Source organism: Zingiber officinale, chromosome 11B (genome assembly GCF_018446385.1).
Source record: "Zingiber officinale cultivar Zhangliang chromosome 11B, Zo_v1.1, whole genome shotgun sequence".
In the NCBI taxonomy this organism is placed as follows: domain Eukaryota; kingdom Viridiplantae; phylum Streptophyta; class Magnoliopsida; order Zingiberales; family Zingiberaceae; genus Zingiber; species Zingiber officinale.
In genome coordinates, this window is record NC_056007.1 from 13,341,353 (window position 1) to 13,363,751 (window position 22,399).

At 37.5% G+C, this 22,399-nt stretch overlaps 2 pseudogenes; one reads left to right on the forward strand and one right to left on the reverse strand.

Annotated features, from left to right (window-relative positions):
- Positions 1 to 3,713: 3,713 nt before the first annotated feature.
- On the reverse strand, positions 3,714 to 3,855 carry LOC122035476 (annotated as a pseudogene).
- A 1,296-nt stretch (positions 3,856 to 5,151) lies between these two features.
- On the forward strand, positions 5,152 to 5,303 carry LOC122035465 (annotated as a pseudogene).
- The last annotated feature ends 17,096 nt before the right edge of the window (positions 5,304 to 22,399 follow it).

Sequence of the window (22,399 nt, forward strand, 5' to 3'; positions counted from 1 at the left end):
TATTTTGATTTTAATGAAGCATATAACGAAGCAAATTTTGATATTATAAAGTGGTGGTCACAGAAAGTTCAAAGTTTTTCCATCCTCTCTATAATCGCTAAAGAAATTTTAACTTGTCTAGTGTCAACAGTTGCTATGGAACAAACATTCAGTGCCGATGGTGACATTAGATGAATAATGATTGACTTTGTCTCTAACTCTTTGGAAGCCCAAACATTATTCAATGATTGAACAAGAGTCGAAAAAAGAATACAAAGAATGCAATTTTCAAATGACGAAGTCAAATAATTTAATTCCGAAGGAACAAATACGGGAACTGAAAGTGAATAACAATGTTACTTTATAAGATAAAAGGATAAAAAATATAAGAGAACTACGTGAGCTTTGATTCCCTTATCTTCTAAGAGGATACATAGATAATTTAAATAAGTGCAAGATTTTTTTTTTATTTTATGAATTTATAATTTTTGTAATATAATAATCTTGAATCATGGCGAATCATGACGAATCGTGAACCGACGATTCTGAACTATGAACCATAATCCTCTTAGACGGTTAAGATTAAGAATTTACTTCTCAGGAACCGTCGAACCAGTGATTTTGAACTGTAATCGGGTGTAGGTGAACTTTGTTGTTTCTCATATATGCTCCAGGCAGTAATTGAACAGAGAGAGGTCTTTTATAGTTAAAGGAGAGTTTTAGTGTAACAGTAACGTTGTTATCATGTGATTTGATAGTCACGAATTCAAGTCACGGGAATAGTCTCTTATAATATAGGATAACACTCATAAGTCCGTTAATGACCATATGATTTTAGTATATAGATAGATCTTGATTTTATTTGAATATTCTAGTTTTATTTTCTATTATTCTTAGGAATTATATTTGGCTACTTATAGATTTTTATTTATTTTGTATAAAATATTTTATACACAAATTAAAATTCAAAGTTTTAATTTTGCTACTTAAATTTTCCTCCCTTCATTATTACCTACAATTAAGTGTTTCTTTAAATTTTCAAAATATTTAAATTATGTATAATACTTTTAAAATTACTAAATTATTCATTGGTTTTTCGAAATATTCCTCCCTTTGTCGACTAATGAGTTGGCCGTGAAATTGCCTAGTGGTTGTGCTGTTGCAGTCACCTGACCATGCAACCGCAACTTCGTGGCCAAGCGGCCTCAAGCTACCCGCAAGATCTCTCATTTGTTTATAGCCTTAGTTCTTTTTAACTTAAAGTTTAGCTTATTCTTTTCGGTCTGGTTATATATTTCAGCCGGATGAGTTCAATTACATCAATTAAGTTTAGTTTTTTTATATAAGGTATTCAACTTTTATATTATATTAAAGGTGTTCTAGTATTTCCGTCAATTTATCTTTAGATCAATATAGAGAAGGTAAATCAAGAATAATTATTAGTCATTAGTACAGTGACCAAGACATGTCCTTGGGATTATAGTACAGTGGTAGGGCATCTAGGTTGTCACTCAAGCACCCGCGGTTCGAGCCCTAGCTATGGTGAATTTGTTGAATTTTTTTCTCCAAATGGGACACGTAATTAAAGGATACTGGGCTCCTGGGCTGCTTGCTGCGAGCACTTCCCGATTTACCCTGGAGGTCGGTGGGAAATTTCTGTGGGACTGGGTTGATCATCCTAGGCTTGACGTTATCTAGTCTGATTAATCATTTTTTTGACATACTCAAACACATCGAATTTTGATCCCATGATTAATCTAACAACCTACCGTTCCAATGGGACACGCCCCAGTTTAATATTGATTAGTGTGCAAGTGGCGTATTAATACTATCTCATTTCTTCATTACAAAACTATTTTGCTATTATTTATTTCTATAATTGATAATGCTTCTAAAACTTAGGCATTATAATAAAGAAATACTGGGTGTATTTAATTAAGAGATTGAATGATTTTCATTGACTTTTTTTTAATGATAAACTTTTGTAAAGTTGATAGATTTTTATTTAATTTTATAGAATCTCATATATTTATGAAAAGAATTTCATGGAGTTCTATAGACTTTTTTGCAAGACTTTTATAGACATTTGTAAATTTCACAGAAACTTATGGATTTAAGGAGTGTATTCAATCTTAGAAAAACATAGATGGTCATGATCTCGAACGATATTTATTTTCAAACAAAACCTAAAATACCTAATTAAATTTTTTTATTAAAATAATAAATAACATACTTGTCCATAAATTTTTTTTTTCAACTTTCTATACTTTTATCTTATTTTGACTAAAAACAAAGAGAAGATAACGGCTTATTTTAAAAAAAAACCTTTAATAATATAATTTTAAATCCAACAATATTATAATAATTTTAAATATTTTTATTTATAATTTTGATTCAAATTAACCTGAAATGTTGATCAACTCTTTAATTTGGTCAAACTTTTAATAAAATATTGAATTGATAAATTTGATTAGTAATAAAATTAATAATAATATTATTAATTTGATTAGTAATAATATTATTAAAATAAATTAATATTAATATATAAAATTTATTAAGGAATTTTTAAAATTTAATAAATTTTATAGAATATTTTAAGGTCGAATTTCATTAGATTTTATTAAATTATCTATTAATTAAGTTGAGAATTAATTTGATTTATTACTATATATTTTATATTAAAACCTACTTTTTCAAGTTTCTCTTCCCTCTACGCATAACGTCGCTGTCCAAATAGACTTTGACTTTTACCTACTCGCAAGTATTCGACGGAAGTATTACCGACCGCCTCAAACAATTTTTCTATTTGTTTTCCTCCTTTCCGGCGCACCACAGGCTTCATCGGTTGACACTCATTGTTTCCCATCACGAGCAACGGGAGAAAAAAAAGCTTCGCCTGCAGCCCGTCGCCGTGAGTTGCTGCTGGAAAAAAGGCTGCAAGTGGCTGCTGTTCCATTCCAGCCATTACGATCCATTCTTTTGCTGTTATAACGTTGGAGACGGTCATTTCAGAGGACTCTCAGCTTCACATAAAATACATGCTAAAAGGTTGATATAGGCTGCCGAGAGGTTGAACAAGGATAAGGCATTTAAGATAAAAAAAAATGAAAGCGATTTGAAATCTATAGAAATCTCAATAATGAGGAGAAGACTTTTTATTTTATTTTTAAAATTGTACAAGTGTTTTAGAGAGCTCTTATTAGTTAAAATTTATATTCAAAGATTTCTAAAATAATTCATGAAAATATATTAAAACTTTGGATACCAAAATATTTTTATATAGTTTTAAAAAGTCAAGTTTGAATACCATATAATTTTTTAAAACTTTATAAAAATCTAATTTGGATACCATTAGATTTTTATAAAGTTTATAAAAATCTAGATTGAATACACCTAAACTTTTAAAATCCATAAAAGTGATTCAATGTAATTAAAAGGCCAACATTGAATGCACCCCTCTTAAATTTTAATAATTTCTATCTCATCATGTACACGCATTATGTGAGCTAGCCAGTTATATCAGGTGGAATAATGCAGGAAGAGATCTGAGGGAAGAAGAATTGACTTATAGAAAATAGTTTTACTTTTTGAGTATTGTCCCTACTTTTATTTTTTTAAGTGAGACAAGACTCTAATATTTTTATAATTTTATACATCTCTAGGGGTACATATAAAAAAATTGGCGTGGGGCAATTACCCCACCAAAGCTATACGTAGCTCCACCCCTAGTTGCATGTGGAATATATAATACATGAATGTGTGTGAACTCTCTACAAATATTGCAATCCCAGTAGCAAGCTACTATAACGGATTTCCCATTATAAAAAAATAATTTAATAACATACTTGATCTGAGCCAAAAAGTCGAGAAAAATATGTTTTCTAGCCAAGGTATTTATAGAAGTTTCTCTCTAGTGGGACTAAAGAGAGTTTTATATTTCTAATTAATTAATGAGAAAACTTCTCAATAATACATCAATTGATTAATGAGAAAATTTTATTCTAGATCCATTGATGTGTCTGTGGAAATTACTAATAAATTCATAATTTTATTTTGGGCTTCACCAAAATTAGTTAGTAAAGGGTGCAGATTCTTAATAATTTAGTAAGATATTATACTTGATCTTAACCAAAAAGTCGAGAAAAGTATGCTTTTTAATATCACCGACCCAAGGTATTTATAGAAGATTCTATGCTCGCAGCGTTGTCAATATTAAGATATGTGACTAAAGAGACTCTAAAATCTTAATTGATTAATGAGAAAAATTCTAAATAATATGTCATAGTCGAGTCTTGAACTCTAAATCTATAATTTATTAATGAAAAAAATTTCTAATAATATGCCGCAATTGAGTTTCAAACTTTAGATCCCTGATTGATCAATGAGAAAAATTCTCAATAATAAACCGCAACTGAGTTTTGGACTCTAGATCCTTGATTGATACGTCTGTAAAAATTACTAATAAATCTTAGAATTATTTTCGGTATAAATAGAAAAATAAATATTAACTTAATTTCATTTTAGACTTCACCAAAGTTAGTTAGTCAAGAGTCCAAATTTTTAATAAAATAGTAAGATAGTAGGATATGTTAACATAAGGTGGAATCCACCATCCAACGACCCCACACGGTTGACCCTATCATTATCTATGAGGAAATAAATCGGGAAGTTGTAGTTGACACGGGGAGAGCTTTTTTTCCTCAGTTTTACCGAGATTCAAACTCTTATTTTATGATATAAATTTTGTCTTGCACTAACCAACTTAACTATGCCCTAAGACCATAAATATGAAACTATAAATATTGTAGTCAATATGATTCTAAACTACTTTAAAATTTTAAACTGCTCTAACTTAGAATTAAAGATTTACGTTTTTTTTTTAAATATAGTGTAGAAAAGTTCTTTTCAATAAAAAATATAAATCTCATCTCATGAGTATCAAGTGTATTTTTTTTATATTTTTTAATTTCTTAAGGTTAAATAAGATATTCTAAATCCTAAATCGTAAACCCTAAATTTTCAATCCTAAGCTATAAAAAAAATATACGTGATGTACACAAGTTGAGAACTATTTATAATTTTTCTCATTAATCAATTAGCATATCTTAGAATTAACAACACCGTGAGTAGAGAAATTTCTATAAATACCTTGGATCGACAAAGTAAAAAAGCATAATTTTCTCAACTTTTTGGCTAAGATCAAGTATGATATTAAATTAATTTTTTATAAGGGGGAGTCCATTATATTAACTTGCTTCTTGGATTCTCGAGCGTCATCCTAGCATTACACTATTACACTATTGCATGGGTCTGACGCATCCTTACCTAATTTATGGACGGTCTTTTGACTAAGATTAAGTGTAGTATTTATTTTTATCAGTTTAATATATGATATAAAGAATTAAATTATTTTTTTATAAAAGATAGTATGTTACCTGCGCGTTCATGGATTATATTACATACGCAAGCAGGGGCGGAGCCACGTATAATTTTGGTGGGATAGTTGCCGCACCTCAATTTTTTGTAACCCTTAAAGGTGTATACAATTATAAAAATATTTGAATTTTACCACACTAAAAAAAATAAAAGTAGGGACAATTCTAAAAAATTAAAACTATTTTTTATAAGTCAATTCTTTTTTCCCTCAAATCTCTCCCTGCATTAGCCCACCTGATATAAGGGGCTTAGTGCACGCAACACATGTGTGTGCATGTGTATATATATATATATATCCTGGCCGATTTATCCTGAGTGACAGTGAGTGATATCCAACGTGAAAATCAACACCATCACTACTGGTGCAATATCCCTCAGGTCAAGGTTGACCTGGTTGACCAAGCTTGAGTCTTGGTTTGAGTTTCGATGTTTGACAATACAAGACGTCGATGATATGGACAAGTGCAGGTGCAGTTGTTCATTTGGGGAGATTGTTTGGTGCAATTCCCCTCTGATCAAGGTCTGATCAGGTTGATTGAATAAGAGTCAAGTAGGTTAAGGTTGACCAGATACTTGGCTGGGAAGTCCTAACTGGGATGTTAGGCAGAAAGAAAATCCTGGTGAGTGAAGCCAGGTAAAAGACCTAGTGAGTGAAGCTAGGTGAAAGACCTGGTGAGTGAAGCCAGGTGAAAATCTTAGTGAGTGAAGCTAGGTGAAAGACCTGGTGAGTGAAGCTAGGCAGAAGAGAAATCCTGGTGAGTGAAGCCAGGTGAAAATCCTAGTGAGTGAAGCTAGGTGAAAGACCTAGTGAGTGAAGCTAGGCAGAAGGGAAAGTCCTGGTGAGTGAAGCCAGGCACGAGGAAGAAAAGTCCAAGTAGGTCAAAGGGATTGACCGGATACTTGGCAAGAAGGGAAAAGTCCAAGTAGGTCAAGGGAGTGACCGGATACTTGGCACGATGAGGAAAAGTCCAAGTGGGTCAAAAGGATTGACCGGACACTTGGTGAGGGAGTCCTAGCAGGTCAAGGGTGACCGGATGCTAGGCATGATAAACCAACATGTCATGGATTGACCAGATGTTGGTTTGGGGGCTTGGGACTTGGTTTTGGACAAAAACCAATGTCTGGATCGATCAGCCAATCGATTGGCTGCTGCCCAATCGATCGACTGATCGATTGGGAAGGTCCCCGCAACAAGCCTCGAGTGGGCAAGTCGCAGAGCGCACAGAACGCCTCTGGATCGATCAGTGGATCGATCCAGAGACCCCAATCGATCAATGGATCGATTGGGGTGTCGCATTTTTACGCAATAAAGGCTGGATCGATCAGCCGATCGATCCAGGTTATTTCAGAGAGCACAGAAGCGCTCTGGATCGATCAGTCGATCGATCCAAAGCCTCTCTGATCGATTGGGAGCAATCCAATCGATCGTGATCCGACCGTTGGCGCAGATAAAGGCCGTTGGCGTGCGTCTTCTTCGACAGTTCTTCTGAGTGCTTCACCGATTCATCTCAGATCCTCGACAGCAATTCCACAACTCTCTCTAAGCTCCAGATCGCCAGTTCTTGAAGGTTCTTGGAGTCTCTTCCAAGTCAAGAGGTAGATCAAAAGCAAGAAGAAGAAAGCTAGGGTTAGGGTTCCTTGTATTCATTGTAAGCTTTGCTTATACTTTTGTTCCCTTTCCTTTCTTTCTGTATTGAGAGTCTTGTAGGGCTTCTCCGCCTTCGGTAGTTACCGACAAGGAGTGATTTATTAGTGGAGGTATGTGTGAGTGCGTGGATCCTTGGACTAGTCACCTCTTGTGAGGTGGATACCAAGTAAAATTCATTTGTTAGCGTTGTTGTAGTTGTTTCTTGTATTTCCGCTGTACATCTTTGAAGAAACAAGCAACGCCGACCACGAGCACGCGACGAGCTATTCACCCTCCCTCTAGCTATATTTCGGTCCCAACAAGTGGTATCAGAGCGAGATCGCTCTTCACCGGAACCATCGCCGGAAGGGGCAAACAAAACAAGCAAAGCTAGAGGGTGAAAAAGTTGGAGCAAATTCATCAAAGTCAAAGAATTCAAGAAGCTCAACTTCAAGATGCAATTCCAAGATGGACTTGGATTTGACACACGGGTGCCTCCACTATTCACAATGACAAGCTTCGATCTTTGGAGATCAAGGATCGAAAATTTTTTGATGGTGGAGATAGAGCAATGGTTTGCTCTAATGGAAGGCTTCGAGGTTCCAAAAAATTCACAGGGCAAAGTTCTCAAGGGGAGCAAATGGAGCCCGGAGCAAGTCCAAAGGTGCGAAGCAAATGACAAGGTAACCAAATTATTGGTTAATTTATTGCCTAGCACAATTCTATGCAAAATTGGACAATATGAAGATGCAAAGAGCTTTGGAGCAAGTTGGCTAAGCTCCATGAAGAACCCTCCACTGTACCGAATCAAGAGGAATCCAAAGAGGACGACTCATTGAAGCAAGACCAAGAGGAGGACTCCGAAATTGAGAGATGCTCAACTTCCAAAGAAGAAGTCCAAGAAGCTTCATCTTTAGAGGAATGCAATGAAAAGGGCAAGGAGGGAGCATACTCCTTGTTCCATATACAAAATGAAGATGAAGAAGCCTCCACCTCTAGGAGTGAGGGGGAGTAATCTTTGGTGACGCCGGATCAAGAAGAAGGAGAAGCTTTTACATCCGGGTCAAGAGAAGAAGTGGAGGAAGAAGCTTCCACCTCCACAAGTCAAGCTAAATCAATGGAAGGAAAATCATTTGCGAATCAAGAGGAAGCCTCTACCTCCGGATCCAAAGGAGAAAGTGTCATCCCTACACATGAAGGTATAAGTGTGTCAATTAATAATAAAAATCATATCATGTGCTTTGAATGTAGGGAACATGGGCATTACAAGAGTAAATGCCCTAAATTGGCCAAGAAGAAGGGCCAAGTGGCACAAAAGGGTAAGGAGAAGCCCAAGGAGACCATCCCCAATACAAAGAAGAGCAAGGAGTACATTGTGTGCCTCTCTTGCAATCAAAAGGGGCATTACCGAAGTCAATGCCCTAAGGGGAAGAAGGTGGTCAAGGCTCAAGGAGAAAGCTCAATTCAAGGGGGAGCCTCCAAGGTAAAATGAATGGTAACTTTTATTGAGCCTACCCCTTTAAATTATGGTAAAAAACATGCTAGTTCAAGTTTATATCATTTTAATGCTATTTACCATGAAAATAGGAGGCATGATAAAGTTAAGGAAAATCATGTAGCTTATCATGCTAAAACCTCTCAACCTAGGTTTAGAAAGGTAGATAGGAATTTAGGCAAGAACCCAAAGGATTCCAGGTATTTGCCTAAGAAGAAGAAAAATCAAGGTTTTAGTGAAAAACCTAAGGTTGAAGAATTATGGAAGGAAAATCAAGTCTTGAGGTCAAGACTTAACAAATTAGAGAGGACTCTTCGAAAAATAACAAATATGACACAAGGGTCCAAGAGTCAAAACCTAGGTCTAGAAGTATAAAAGTCATCCAATGGTCATAAGAGTTTGGAATACAAACCTAAAACCAAGAAGGATGTAATTTCTTACCATAGGGTTCCATATAGTTATGGAACCAACCCTAGGTCTAGTGATCAAGCCAAGAATACTAGGAAGGTTATTCCTAAGAGTATTTTTGCAACAAACGTGGCTAAGACTTCTAAGAAGTCTAAGAAAGTCACTAACAAAGTCACAAGGGAAGCAATCCCTAGAGTTGACCTAGAAAATGTGACCAAGGCTTCTAAGAAGCCAAACAAGGTCACTAGGAAGGTATCTAGGGAAGTTATCCCTAGTGAGTACCTAGAGCATCCAAGGAGCACCAATAGGTTTTGGGTTCCTAGGAGCATCTTCTCTACCCCATAGATGGGTTAGAGAATGTCAACTCTAAGTGGAAGGGTAGTTAACCCAATTATGACGAAGTTGACGCTCAAGGAGCATTTTCAAGGTTATTATTAACCTTTGAAAATGAAAAAGATAAAGGGTTTACTCTTGGAAAGAGTAAAATGTGTCATATTTTGAGAAATTGGATGAAATTTTAAATGACACAATTTGAGAAAATCATAAGAACTACCAAGTTGGGATTTTGGTATGTTCTTAGGAAGTTAAAGGCAAATTTAAGCCTTAACTCAATTGATTACTCTTTAAAAGAGTAAATTGTGCCAAAATTTGAGGAATATGCTTAATTTAAATTGGCACAAATTAGGAAAAGCAAAAGAAATTTCAAATTTGGTTTTTGACATTTTCTTGGGAAATAGTGGACAATCTAGGATTAACTTTTTAAGTTAGCTAAGAGTTAATGATACTTAGGTAGGTGATCTAGGTATTTTATCTATGCTAACTTGCCATGCTTTACTTGCCCATCAAATGCCATGACATTATATTTATTTATTTGTGTTTGCACTCATGCCTTATTATGAAAAACACAAAAATACCATATCATGTCATCCATACATCATATAGTTATAGGAAATTTTCTTTTGAAAATTATTTCTTTTTGGTGTATGTCATAACATCATCATGCATCATTTTAATTTCTTGTTTATTAAGGACTAATGATATTAATTAACAAGTAACATCCTCGGTGGATGTCTATAATTCAAAAATGCCTAGATAGATATGCATGATCCCTAGATTAGAGCAAAACCAAACTTTACATCTCACAAAGAACCATAAGGTGACTTGTATGTGTTTTAGTGCACATTAGATACAAGTGAGATGTTAGGATAATGAACAAAACTCAAGATGTTGATTTAGTGCATTATTTTGAGTTTTAAGCTCATCAAAACACATAGTTATGTGTCTTCCCATCATTGGGAAAGCTAATGTACAAGTCATATGCATTAAGCCCAAGGAACATGGTGGGATATTGGTTTTTGAAAAATTATTTTAAACATACTTTGGAAAACCTTGATGAAGGCTATCTTTTGATAGTAATCATCATTGAATGGTTGAACACAAACTTGAAGAAAACACTAAAATTTTTACAAGTTTTCAAGTTTGTGTCAATCTTTGAAAATATGATGTATTTTCTTAGAAAACTATTTTTCCTTGATAGTATATACCCTAAGACATGTCTACACGAATTTTTATGATTTTTAGAATTTTGTAGAATTTTCTAGGAGTTTTCTGAAGTTGACTGAAATGAAATTTCAGCAACTATCAGACCTCAATCGATCACCCAATCGATTGAAGGGTCTCAATCGATCGGGAGATCGATTGAGAGCAAGCTTCTCGCGAACAGAAGCTTCCTGGATCGATCCACTGATCGATCCAGCCCTCCTGAATCGATCAGTGGATCGATTCAGTATGGTCCGATCGATTGGAACCCAACTCCAATCGATCGAAAGTCTGATTTCAGCTGGGAAAGTCTGATTTCAGCATTTTTGAACCATGGTTAGTCTAGGTAACCATTCCAAACCCATCAAAATACATTTGCATACATAAAAAGAGTGTTTTCATGTTGAAAACAAGGATGAATTGGTTAAGGAAGACCAAATTAAAGTTTAGGTTGAGGTTTGGTTTCAATATTGAATTTTTGAACCTCAAAATTTCTAAATTTGGGTCTCCTAAAGCTTTAGGGATTCCAAGTCATTGTTGGTGCAATGACAGAAGGTACGACCATGTCTTTAGGGGGAGTTACTCATTAAGGACATGAAAATTATTTTTCATACACCTTGGAAGGTGGTTAACCTTCTGTCGTAGAAATGCTCAGGGTTGAGCATTTGTTTACAATGGAGAGTGGATATCTCCATTGTTTAAGTTGAAAATGCTCAAGGTTGGGCATTTGCCTACATTGGGAGAAGAATGTAGGGTTAAAGGAAAATGAAAGGTATGGGACTTTCATTATCGAGTTGATCACAACGAGTGAAGTTGTGAACAACGGTGAGTAACTCTTCAGGGGGAGAGTTTGTTTTGATGTGTGCCCAAAGATAGGGAATGTTTGTGATGTGTGCTAGTAGGGGGAGAAATGTAGGGTTTAAGTTAGGCCTTCATTATCTAAGAGGGAGTTTGCCTTCTTAGTGGGAGAATGTAGGGTTTAACTTACGCCTTCATTACCTAGTGGCATGAAGGAAGTTGAGCTTTGGGAATTAGCCTGACTTAAATGAGGTATTGTCAAACATCAAAAAGGGGGAGATTTTTGGTGCAATATCCCTCAGGTCAAGGTTGACCTGGTTGACCAGGCTTGAGTCTTAGTTTGGGTTTTGATATTTGACAATACAAGGCGTCGATGATATGGACAAGTGCAGGTGCAGTTGTTCATTTGGGGAGATTATTTGGTGCAATTCTCCTCTGATTAGGGTCTGATCAGGTTGATTGAAGAAGAGTCAAGTAGGTCAAGGTTGACCAGATACTTGACCGGGAAGTCCTAACTGGAAAGTCCTAACTGGGATGTTAGGCAGAAAGAAAATCTTGGTGAGTGAAGCCAGGTAAAAGACCTAGTGAGTGAAGTTAGGTGAAAGACCTGGTGAGTGAAGCCAGGCAGAAGAGAAGTCCTAGTGAGTGAAGCTAGGCAGAAGGGAAATCCTGGTGAGTGAAGCCAGGTGAAAATCCTAGTGAGTGAAGCTAGGTGAAAGACCTGGTGAGTGAAGCTAGGTAGAAGGGAAATCCTGGTGAGTGAAGCCAGGTGAAAATCCTAGTGAGTGAAGCTAGGTGAAAGACCTGGAGAGTGAAGCTAGGCAAAAGGGAAGTCCTGGTGAGTGAAGCTAGGCACGAGGAAGAAAAGTCCAAGTAGGTCAAAGGGATTGACCGGATACTTGGCAAGAAGGGAAAAGTCCAAGTAGGTCAAGGGAGTGACCGGATACTTGACACGATGAGGAAAAATCCAAGTGGATCAAAGGGATTGACCGGACACTTGGTGAGGGAGTCCTAGCAGGTCAAGGGTGATCGGATGCTAGGCATGATGAATCAACAGGTCATGGATTGACCGGATGTTGGTTTGGGGGCTTGGGACTTGGTTTTGGGCAAAAACCAATGTCTGGATCGATCAGCCGATCGATTGGCTGCTGCCCAATCGATCGGCCGATCGATTGGGAAGGTCCCCGCGATAAGCCACGAGTGGGCAAGTCGCAGAGCGCACAGAACACCTCTGGATCGATCAGTGGATCGATTGGGGTGTCGCATTTTTACGCAATAAAGGCTGGATCGATCAGCCGATCGATCCAGGTTATTTCAGAGAGCACAGAGGCGCTCTGGATCGATCAGCCGATCGATCTAAAGCCTCCCCGATCGATTGGGAGCAATCCAATCGATCGGGATTCGACCGTTGGCGTAGATAAAGGCCGTTGGCGTGCGCCTTCTTCGACAGTTCTTCCGAGTGCTTCACCGATTCATCTCAGATCCTCGACACCAATTCCACAGCTCTCTCTAAGCTCCAGATCGCCAGTTCTTGAAGGTTCTTGGAGTCTCTTCCAAGTCAAGAGGTAGATCAAAAGCAAGAAGAAGAAAGCTAGGGTTAGGGTTCCTTGTATTCATTGTAAGCTTTGCTTATACTTTTGTTCCCTTTCCTTTCTTTCTGTTTTGAGAGTCTTGTAGAGCTTCTCCGCCTTCGGTAGTTACCGACAAGGAGTGATTTATTAGTGGAGGTGTGTGTGTGTGCGTGGATCCTTGGACTAGTCACCTCTTGTGAGGTGGATACCAAGTAAAATCCATTTGTTAGCGTTGTTGTAGTTGTTTCTTGTATTTCCGCTGCACATCTTTGAAGAAACAAGCAACGCCGACCACGAGCACACAACGAGCTATTCACCCCCCCTCTAGCTACATTTCGGTCCCAACAACGCCGGTGCTAGTTTGTGTAAACCAGTACCATGTTGGTGCTGGTCTTCAAATATCAACACCAACAGTGGTGCAAAACAACGCAAATCAACACCACGTTGGTGCTAGTTTGTGTAAACCAACACCAACGTTGTGTTGATTTGCGCGTGGTGCTAGTTTGTATTGGTCCCGTGCGGCCGACAAAAGGAAGGTGGATTTCTTGTAGCAACAAAACAATCCTTTTTTTTTTGTTCTTTGGACTTTGTTAAGTAAGCACAATTAATTTTAAAAATAAACTAAACAGCTAAAATAGAGAAGATGTGAGGAGCTATTTGGTTACAACCTATATGATTGTTAATCCAAGGCTTTGAAAATGCTCCACTAGACAAACTCCTTTGTTGAAGGCAGAGTAGCCACTTACAAATTTTAATAGCTCACAAGAAAGACTATGAAGTGATTACAAGATTTGTAGTTCAGTTGTTGTTGAATTCCTTGCTCCAGGGGTCTTTTTATAGCCCTTGGAAAAACATATCCGTTGCTCGGAGGCGCCTTTAAGGAGGTCCAAGGCACCTCCAAGAAGATCAAGTTTATAAGGTGAAGATAAAGTTTTATCTTCAGCTAACAGCTATTGAAGGCACCCTCAAGTGGCTGGAAGGCGCCTTCACACTGTTCATGCGAGGCACCTCCCAAGCCATTAGAGGCGTCTTTCATGAAGTAGATCAGCCTCTAAGCTGATCTACTGGTTAGTGACTTCCGCCTAGCTGTTGCTCTGAGGGTAGGCCATTAAGGTGAAAGCCTGCACAATGTCGTAGCCCTCACACCACTCCTTAAGTCTCTGTCCGGTGAATTGCCTCCCGTTATTAGAGACGAGCTGGCAAGGGATGCCGAACCAACATAGGATATTCTGCCATATGAATTTGATGACCATATGTTCAGTTATCTTGGCTAGGTGCTCGGCCTCCACCCACTTTGAAAAGTAGTCTACTGCGATGAGTAGAAATCTTTGCTTGCCAGTCACCATTAGAAATGATCCAACGATATCCATGCCCCATTGGTCGAATGGACAAGACACCGTGGATGCCTTCATCTCCTTGGTCGGTCGGTGCTGGATGTTGTGATATTTCTGACATGACAAGCAGGTGGCCACTGTCTGAGCGACATTATCTTGTAGCGTAGGCCAAAAATATCTCGCCAACAGGATCTTTCGGGCCAACGATCTGCCCCTCGGATGACTTCCGTAGGAGCCCTAATGCACTTTGTGAAGGATGCACTTGACGTCCTCTGATCTGACACACTGGAGCAACGGTCTTGAGAAAGATCTTTTATATAGCTGGTCTCCGATCAACGTGAATCGTCCGACCCTCTTTTTTAACAGGCGAGCTTCATCTTGATCGACTGGAGTGCTACCCGATCAAAGGAACTCTATCAATGAGGTTCTCCAGTTGCTCGGAAAGGTTATTCCGTCCATTCTATCGATGTGTGCCACTAGTAAGACCTGCTCGATCGGCTGGCTTATCAAGATCGACGATAATGAACTAGCTAACTTAGGCAGCTCATTTACGGCCTGATTGTCTGATCGGGGAATCTTCTGTATATTAACTTCTTGGAAGCTTGCCCTTAACTTCTCGAATGCTTCTACATATAGCCTGAGTTGAGAGTTGGTTATTTTAAATGTCTCCAATAGTTGCTGAGCGGCCAACTAAGAATCCTAGTGGATGAGGACTTTTGTAGCTCCGACATGCTAAGCCGTCTGCAAGCTAGCTATTAGAGCCTGGTACTCGGCTTCATGATTTGTTACCCGATAATCTAGCTGCATGGACAATTGCATCCTGTCCTCCCATGGCGAAATCAAGAGAATGCTGATCCCGCTATCTTGCCAAGTGGACGATCCATCTACATATATTTTTCAAGTTGCGTCCAGCTCGACGTTTTAGACCTCAGTGACAAAATTAGCTAAGGCCTGGGCCTTGATCGCCATCCTGGGCTGATATTGTATATCAAACTTGTTGGATCGTGTGATTCAATAGAGAGGGGGGGGGGGTGAATATCGATTTGGATCGTCGAAAATAATATTGAGTACGCAGCGGAAAACACAAAAACAGAACAATGCTAACACGAACCTTTTTACTTGGTTCAGAGCCTTGGTCGACTCCTACTACAAGGTCCGCACTCGTCAAGTGCTTTCGTTGGGCAATCCACTAGCAATTCGAATAATTGTTTTACAATTAAAAGTACAGTTACTTTAAAGAAAGAATATCGACAACCAAAAAGAAATAAGAATGAGGCGCGTTGTCGGAGGAGCTTTCGTAGCGTTGCAGGAGCGTAGCACGGAAGAGCAATCGTTGGAAGATCTTGTTGTTCATTGTTCTTTGCTCCAGGGCTTCACCCTCCTTGTATAGGAGGCTCGGGGCGCCCGGATCCCTTTCAGGCGCCTGGAGTGTGATGTAGCCCATCCACACATGAAGCTCCACGTGGCGACGCGGCTGGGGATAATTTTTTTGCATCCCGGGCGCCCGGATCCCTTCCTAGTGCCCGAACCTTTGTTTTTTCAGCAACCTGGAAAAAAAATTAGTCCGGGGCAAAATGCAAAACTACCCTGCAAAACAAAGTGTTAGCATAGTTAAGTTATAAGAGTAATAAAAGTAGTAATTAGATTCCGTCTCCTCGAGACCGGAATCTAGTCACGATCTCAACTTAGATTTCTGAAATGAATCTAAGTTGGATCGACGCCTAATGTTCCCTTCCTGGGAACGCATCCTCACAGTCACTCTCCTCCAGTAACTTACCTCCACTTACCTGCCAGACGTCCGGTCAACCCTTCGACCCGTCTAGACTTCGTGACAGCTATCCGGTTAGCCCGTTGACCTAGCTGGACTTCGTGCCAGACGTCAGGTCAGCCCATCGACCCGTCTGGACTTCGTGCCAGCTATCAGGTCAGCCCATCGACCTAGTTGGACTTCGTGCCAGACGTCAGGTCAGTCCGTCGACCCGTCTGGGCTTCTCCTACACACTTCATAGAAGTGTTAGATCAATATGAAACTAACTTAACATACTTTGTCATTTATCAAAACTTGAGTTAGTCCGTTAGTGCTTACCGCACCAACAATCTCCCCTTTTTTGATGCAATGACAACCTGAGTTAAGTTAGTGAAAACTTATGCAAGTAAAACAAGCATTAATAGGATTTTTAAGTTAGTCTTATTTGGTATTTCGTTGTTTGTTTTAACTAACTTAAGCCATCTAACCCTCTCCCTTTGACATTCATCAAAAATTACACAGAAAAATAGGTGATTTAGGGAAGTAAAAGAAACGCAAAGCCAGATTGACTTGGGAGAGTCTAAAGTCGAAAACATAGAATATGTTACTTAAAACCTTAGCATTTAGCTTTCTAAAAAAAAATAACTAAGTTTTAAACTTTAAAAGGATAACTTTTTGAAAGATAATTTTGTAAAAAATTTTGAGTAATTTTTAAAGATAAAATTTGAAAATTTAACCTAATTTTCGAAATAAGCTTTGCAAATATAATTTTTCAAATATAGCATTTTTTACAAAAAGGAGATTATTAAGGCTAAGTCTAATTTTCAAATCAAATTTTCAAAACTAAGTCAAATTTTATTTTTCAAGCCTAAGTTTGTAAAATCCAACTTTTTAAATTAATTTTCAAAACTATGTTTGGAAAATCCAACCAATTTTTAAAACTAAGTAAAATCTATTTTCAAAACCAAGTTTGTAAAATCTAATTTTTAAAAATATGTTTTTAAAACCAATTAAAAAAAATTGGATCCAATAAAAACTTAATTTTATAAAAGTTAGTTTAAAATCAAATTAAGAAAATATTTTTCAAAACTGAGGTTGTACAATCCAAATTTCAATTTAGTGAATAAAATTAATTTTCAAGATTAAGTTATAAAATTTAATTTTCAAAACTAAGTAAAAATTTACTTTTCAAAACTAAGTTTGTAAAACCCAATTTTAAAAAATTGGATTTAAAATAGATTTAAAATATTTTTAAGGAAATATTTTTCAAAATAAGTATGAAAATAGGTAATCCTCCCCCTGAATCTGACATATCAAGAACTGTCTAACCAATTAGTTACTTACTAACTATCAGAGGACAATAACTTTCACTTGGTTGGTCAGGTTAAGTTAATTGTAATCAATTAGTGTTTGACTAAGCTAAATTACTTAACCTAATTGATGTGTGTTTTGTATTTAACGCCTAAACTTATATCGATGCATTGAAAATAAGCATCTTAAGTCAAGGCAATCTGCCTATGCATCTCACTCCTTTCTATGTTTAACAATCACAAACAGGGTAATCCTAGTGTGTTGGTGAGATGCTCAAATTCTAGTCCACTAGGAACATGCTTTCTAATGGATTGGTCTAGTCTAATGCTAAAACTGTTTTTGAAATTCTAAAAATGGAAAATTTTGAAAACAAAAAAAAATATTTTACCCTAGAATTTAAAACCAACTATTTTTGAAAACATTTTTTGAGAATCCTAGTCTATTAAACACATTCCTAACTTTCGATGTAGATTGTTAAATTCACTTTCAGGGAGGGGTTTGGTAAATATGTCGACTAAGTTAGACTTGGACTCAATGTATTTGAGTTTAATGTCTCCTTTAGTGACATGATCCCTGATAAAGTGATGTCTAATTTCAATATATTTAGTTCTTAAATGTTGCACAGGATTTTTTGTTAAATTAATTGAGCTAATGCTATCAATCAATACTTTTACATTTGTCAGGTTTAAATTAAAATCTTTTAAGGTGTGCATCATCCATAATAGTTGCACGACACATTCTCCTATAGCTATATACTCTGACTCAGTTATAGATAAAGCAACACAGTGTTGCTTTTTACTAAACCAGCTGACAAGTGATAGACCTAATAGTTGGCATCCACCACTTGTGCTTTTGCGGTCTAATTTACACCCAGCGTAATCTGAGTCAGAATAGCCTATTAATTCAAAATTATTAGTTCTAGGATACCAAATTCCTACATTTGATGTTCCTTTAAGGTATCTAAAGATTCTTTTGCCGTGAGTCAAATGAGATTCTTTAGCACAAGTTTGGTATCTAGTGCACATACTAACTGCAAATAAAATATCGAGTTGACTTGCAGTTAGGTATAGTAGGCTACCTATGACACTCCTATAGTATTTCAAATCAATTGATTTTTCATTAGGGTTGTCATCTAGGATTGTGTTAACTGGCATAGGTGTTTTTATTTCTTTAGTATTTTCTATCCCGAATTTTTTAAGTAATTCTTTGGTGTATTTTTGTTTATAAATGTAATTACCCTTATTTTTTTGTTTTATTTGTAATCCTAAAAAGTAAGTTAATTTTCCTACCAAACTCATTTCAAACTTTTGTTCCATTAGATTTGTAAATTCTTCTAAAAATTCTGAGTTAGTTGAGTCAAAAATTATATCATCTACATAAATTTGGGCTATAAATATATCCTCTTTTATTAATTTAACGAATAGAGTTGGGTCAATTTGACCTTAATTGAACCCTTTGGATATTAGGTAAGAGGTTAACCTTTCATACCATGCTCTGGGTGCTTGCTTAAGTCCGTATAAGGCTTTCTTTAGTTTAAAGACATAGTCAAGGTGTTCTAGACTTTCAAACCAAAGTGGTTGTCCTACATAGACTTCTTCTTTTATCAGTCCATTTAGAAAGGCAGATTTAGCGTCCATTTGATACAGTCTGAACCCTTTATGGGCTGCATAACTGAGTAACATTCTAATGAAGTCTAATATAGCTACTGAGGCATAAGTTTCATCATAGTCAAGTCCCTCTACTTGACTAAACCCCTTAGCAACTAGCCTAGCTTTGTTTCTAGTAATTTCCCTAGTTTTGCTTAATTTGTTTCTAAACACCCATTTTGTTTCTATTATTTTCTTGTCTTTGGGTGGTGGTACTAAATCCCAAACTTCATTTTACTCAAATTGAGCTAGTTCTTCTTGCATAAGTATGACCCAGTCTGGGTCAAGTAAAGATTCAGTTATGGTTTTGGGTTCAATTTTTGAAATTAGAGAGATTTGACTTAGATTTCGAAAGGACGACCTAGTTTGAACCCTTAGATCTGGATTACCAATTATTTGGTTAATAGGATGATTTGAATTGACTCTTATGGTTCTAGATGGTTGATTTTCTTGAGTTTCTTGTTCCTCTTCGTGATTTAAATCTTGGTTGGTTCCTTCCAGATTATTGTTGCCTTGAATAAACTCAATTGGCTGAAGTTGGGTTTGTTCTAGGTTTTGTTTAGATTTCTCAAATTTTACATTTGTGGTTTCTTCAATTCTTAATGTAACTTTATTGTATATTCTATAACCCCTACTGTTCAGTGAATATCCTACAAAAATTCCATTTTCTATTTTAGAAGTGAATTTTCCTAAGTGTTCTCTTGTGTTTAGGATGAAGGTTGGGCACCCAAATACTTTAAAGTATTTTATATTGAGTTGTTTATTATAATAAATTTCAAAAAAGGTTTTGTTATGTGTTTTATTTAGTATTGTTCTATTTTGCACATAGCAGGTTGTACTAACAGCTTCTGCCCAAAAGTACTTAGGTAAATTATATTCATTCAGCATAGTTCTAGAGGCTTCAAGTAAAGTTCTATTTTTTCTTTCTACTATTCCATTTTATTGGGGAGTTTTATGATACAAAAACTCGTGATGATATCCGTTTTCAAGATAAAATTTATTAAAGTTGTGATTTTTAAATTCTTCTCCATTGTCACTTCTAATTCTTTTAATTTTAAGGTATTTTTCATTTTCAACTTGTTTGTAGAAGTTTGTAAAGATTTCAAACGTTTCATCCTTATTTTTTAGAAATTTTACTTAAGTAAACCTAGAATAGTTGTCTATTATTACTAGACAATATTGTTGGAACCCCGAGGTGTTTTGATGTGATCAAACAAGTTAAGCTAGGTCCTGCGTTGTTTAACTCTTGTGTCTAAGTGTGCAGGAGCTTAGGAACACAGGAAGTCGAGCGGAAGACGCGGCTAACGAGAAGGACGGCACGGGGAGAGAGTCGACGGGCTCGGTGCGTCCGAGGGACGAGGTGACCGCGGAAGAGTACACCGGCGGACGAGAAGAACGTGCGCGGCGTTCGAGGGACGAGAAACTGGGAAGGAAGGCTGCTCGAGGAGAAGGCCGGAACATGGGTTCGGGTGAGCCCTATTCCGGAAGGCCGAGATCACCCAAGCAAACGGAGCCGGAGCGAACAGACCCGGACCGAGATGAGCTGGATCGAGACGAGCTGAACCGGAGTCGAAAAGTCAATTTAAGTTGACCTTAGGGCTCCGGGCGCCCGGAACCGACCGGGGCGCCCGGAACCCTTCCGGGCGCCCGGAATCGACTTTTCAACAGGATCGAGTTTTGACTCGATCCAACCGTTGGGGGATAAAATTTATCCCCCCCAGGGCGCCCGGAACCCTTCTAGGCGCCCGGACCAAGACTATAAATATAGCCTTGGTCCAGAAGCTTAATTAATTAACAACGAACTACTTGTAATCCAGTACTTTCATTTGTGTTATTTCTTTCTGTGCTTTCAACGCTGTAAGAGGCTACTCCGCCCAGAGGAGAATCAATTAGTGCGTCTTCTTTGCCTTGGATTAGCAATCCTCTGATTGCAAACCAAGTAATTCCTCTGTGTATATTTTCTGTTTTAATTAGTCTTTGTCTTTTTAATTACAAAGTTCTTTTAAGTTAGTTGAATATCCGAGAAGGGTTTTTGGTTCTATTTTGTAGGGCAATTCACCCCTCCCATCTTGCCGGCCTCCAAAGGGACCTACAAGTGGTATCAGAGCAAGGCGCTTCAGGAGGACTAACCGCCGATCGAAGCAACAAAGATGGCCGGACCAAGCATTGTTCCACCAAAATTCGAGGGGAACTTCGCAGACTGGAAGCGTCGTATGGAGGTATTCCTAAAAATAGATTTTGAAATTCGGTTTATCATGAAATATGGTTTTGTAGCTCCAATAGATAAAGATGAAAAAGAAAAAGAAGAGAGCGATTGGACAAAGAAGGAGCAGAATGAGTCGGTAGCAAACAGCCGTGCGGAACATCACCTGCTGAGCGTGTTACCGCCTCAAGAGGTCAACCGCATCGAAATTATCCGCTAAAGAACTTTGGGAGAAGTTCTTGGAACTCCACGAAGGCACGTCCGAAGCGAAGCTCGCTAGAAGGGACATCCTCCGCAACAAACTGATGAACATCCGTCTGGAGAAAGGTGAGAAAGTAGCTGGTCTACATGCGAAGGTAAAAGAACTAGTTACTTGTCTCGAAAACTTTGGTGAAACGGTAACAAACTGGGACACTATACGCTACGCGCTCAACGCGTTTCCAAGAACTCCGGAGTGGACATCAATCGTCGACGCCTACTACATCTCAAAAGACCTGGAGGTAAGTACTTTAGAAGAGTTGTTTTCTACTCTTGAATTGCATGAAACCAGGTGTGCAGGAACGACAAAGGATACAACCCAGACTATGGCGCTGAACGCAACCCAGAAGAATGAACTCGAGTCAGACTCCGAAGACGATCAAGAAGCATACATGGTAAGAAATTTTAAAAAGTTTTTTAGATCTAATAAATTTAAAATGCAGAATCAAAAGAATCAAAAAGGTAGAAGAAAGGTACGGTGCTACCAGTGTCAGAAGGAGGGACACCTAAGGGAAGAGTGCCTAGAACTCAAGAAGGTCAAAATGAAGGCACCTAAGAAGCACAACCTAAAAGCAACTTGGGACGACACTTCTTCATCCGAATCAGAAGCTCAAGAATATGTCGGGATAGCACTGATGGCAAGCTACAAAGGACAAAGTACATCAGAACCCAGCATTGATGAAGGGGGAGCGACCTCAGATGGAAGTAGCGAAGCAGGGGGAGATTCAGGCTTCAAGTCTGATATGGTAAGTGAGGTATGCCTCTTACCTCCTGATGAACTTTACTTTGGTATTAAAGCTATTACTAAATCCATGTATAAATTAGAAAATAAAAATGCCAAATTAGAAAATGAAATTTTAGAAACAAAGAGAATTTTGGCAAAATCATGTCTTATAGAGGATTTTGATAAATTGAAAATTGAAAATGAAAAACTAAAAGAAGAAATAGAAAGATTGAAAAAATATAAAAGTTCAAATATTTCTACTTTTAGAAATTATAGAGGTTTAAATTGGTATTATAGATTTCATCAAAGTCAAATTAGAAATA